Below are 3,274 nucleotides of genomic sequence, written 5' to 3'. Positions count from 1 at the left end.
TGTGAAATTATACTACTGTCTGATACCTTCCAATACGTCCTAGTATTACATAAAACAACTAACATATAGTAAAGATATATAGACTCTAATATTTGTACTATACTCTTAATAACAATTTACCTCCTCATTTTAAACCTCTCATATCTTATAATAATTTAATACTAATCTACACCTATTTAAAAAAGCCACTCTTATATTAATAACTTCTGTGGTTACATAGATATGAGACTACAAAATTATGTATATAAAGTATAGTGTAACTTCCTTTGTATACATTACACAGACTCAATTCTTGGATATACTGTAGATATATAAGCTCTACTATTATTACAGTATTAAGAGTTTAGAGTATTATAAATCTTAGTCAGAGGAAACTGTTGTATTTTTTATTATCAAATAGTACACAAATACACAAGTAATTGATACATTTAACATTGTATTTGTGTTATGAATGAGTTCTAACTAAATTTACATTAATTTTAAAAGAATAATAAAGAAATTTGGTTAAGAATTGAGTAAGATACAGAGGAAAGTGTGTACTCACTGTATAAGACAGTGAGCTCAAGGTGTGGCAGGTAGGGAGGGCACAGTTGCCATATAAGGCACTCAGCATACTTATTTTATTTTATTTTATTTTGACTTAGAATTTTTTTTTCTATTTAAGTCTAGTATTAAGTATAGTTAGGGAGAAAAGCTTAAAAGGTACCTAATTAGAGGGACTACAAGGGTCTTGTACACTCTCTAATTAGGCCCCTTACAGTATGTCCCTCAGGTGGCTGAAAGTCAGTTTCACATACTATTGTACTAATTAGGGCTCTGTGTGTAGTGTATACACTTACATGTATAATTTTGGTTGTGTATATACTTACACACATAAAAGTAGTCTCTAAGGTCTCTATACACTATACTACATCTGTATACACAGTACAATATGTAAGGAGTTGGTAAACAATGTATTGTAGAGTAGAACAGGCAAAACATAAGTTTATATGTATATCTTTAACTACTGCCTTTAAAGCCTACTTAACAATCATTAAGTTATAAATAGTTCCTAGACTTATACTAGCCCTTGTTACAGACAACAGTCTGTCCTGTTCTAATAAACTAGATAAACTTGTATATTGTCTACTTTTGACATGTACTGAGAGAGATCTTGAGAGTATTAGTAAGCAAATAATAGAGTATGAAGATTATCTTAATAGGCACACAATTTATTCTAACAGAAAAAACTGTTCTTAAATTTTACATCTAGAAACAAGAGTATAGTAAAGCCAGTTGTAACTAGTGTACCAGCCAATCAGAATGTATATAACTCATCTAGTCTACAAGAGCCTATCTGGGCATCTCTACATTACTATAGTAGTTGTGTATTTATAGAGATGTGTACACTCTTACCCTTAATTAACTAGTAACTAATACATTCTGTTAATAACAGCTGGTTCATACAATAGGTAACTCAACTAGAATCACCTTCTAACACAAATAGCTAAAAACAGACTCTAGACAGTATATGAACAATACCAGATCCAGTTCTAATGTAAAGAATACACATTACAGTTGTTTTCATAAATATAGTTGTATGTGAAAATCACACATTTTGAACATATTTAGTTACAAAACTAAGAAAAATCAAGTATATAGACAATTTCTCCTATAATTCTTTACAATACAATATGATTAAGTACTTAAAAAAAAGTAGACATTTAGCTGAGGAATAATACATAAAAATATCTAAGTTTGCCTTACTATATCTTATAAAAGAGGTCAAATGTTCTCAGATTCTGTATCTTTAATTTGAGTCTGTCTAAACAAAAAAAATCAGTACTATCTCTACACAGAATTTAAATTTTTTAAGAGGTCCTAAATTAATAATATAGTCTAAGGATTACTCTAAAAAGTTTTTGAGCAATTTTATGAAGAATTAAAGTGACAATAAGTACATTACTATATAGTATCTATTGATTATGTAAAGTACATACAAACTCATGTACACACATCTTTTTTTTTACATGAGTCTTGTCTGTTATTAACCTATAGTAAGAGGGAAAGTTCTTTCTAATAATACATACAAAATCATTATAAAGCTCTATTAGTATGAATTGTTCTCTGCCTAGTAATTGTCTTGTCTAGTAGATGTTTAGTAACAAACAATTTAACAAATACTGAGTTACTAGAGAGAGACTAGTAGAGTTGAACAAGACATCTTACACAGTTGGGGGCAACTAAGGATATTGAATTATACAGACACTAAGGTGTGTATTAGTCTACTGTATTTTCTTTCTCTTTTCCTTACTTTCTTTCTCTTTTACCTTATTAGACCTTTATAGTATTAGTATCTACTTAGTTTAGTAGACTGTTAATACAACTTATTTTTATTAGAGTTGTAGGATAAACTTTACAATGTATATAGTAAGAAAGTATTAGATAGTACAGTGTAGCAAGTTTTGTGTTAAGTAGGATTCACAATAAAAAGGGTAAGTATTAATATTTTACAAGTAAAACAGTAGTGTTATAGTTCTCTACTCTTGTACCTTTAGTTTTAAGGGTTCTACACCCTTCTATACTAGAACTCAGGACTTCTGTCCCTCAGAGGTACTGTCTATAAACTATATGTGTACTGACTCTTACTACTACCCTTCCTTACTTCATCATTCTATTCCTTTGACTACTCCTTCATTCTTTGTTCATTCTATAGTCTCTTACCCTTTGTCTATCCCTTCATTCTTTGTACCTTTATCTTTAACATTCTTTTCTTTCATTCTTTATAGCTTATCATTCTTAAGTAGCTTATACTTTCTGAGTACTCTTGTGTAGTTTAGTATATATAGGTATACAAGATCAGACTAGTTCTGTAGTCTTAATCTTATCTACTCTAGATAGTTCTATACTCTTAGGCTCACTCTATATACTCTACTCTTATCTCACTCTCTCTCTCTGCCTGTTCTACAAGTTCTGACTATATTCTAGTACTTGTGTTCTGTATTTCTGTTATATAGGATAGTTGTAGCCTGAGTCCCCTTACTAAGCCTTTAGGTCCTCTCTATACTGTTGCTGACATTAGATTAAGACTACCTATTACTACCCTACAACTCTCCTATGTTTTGAGCATTAGTACTTACTGTTGTGTCAATCTCTTTTCTTTGTCTTAACCCTTCTGTTACAATTCTCTACTCCTGTACCTTCAGTTCTGAGAGTTCTGCACCCTTCTGTACTAGAACTCAGGACTTCTGTCTCTTAGGAGTACTGTCTATAGACTATATGTATACTAACTCTT

The sequence above is a fragment of the Fomitiporia mediterranea genome, assembly GCF_000271605.1.
Source record: "Fomitiporia mediterranea MF3/22 unplaced genomic scaffold FOMMEscaffold_8, whole genome shotgun sequence".
Classification (NCBI taxonomy): Eukaryota; Fungi; Basidiomycota; class Agaricomycetes; order Hymenochaetales; family Hymenochaetaceae; genus Fomitiporia; species Fomitiporia mediterranea.
Note: the sequence above shows the minus strand (reverse complement) of the source record.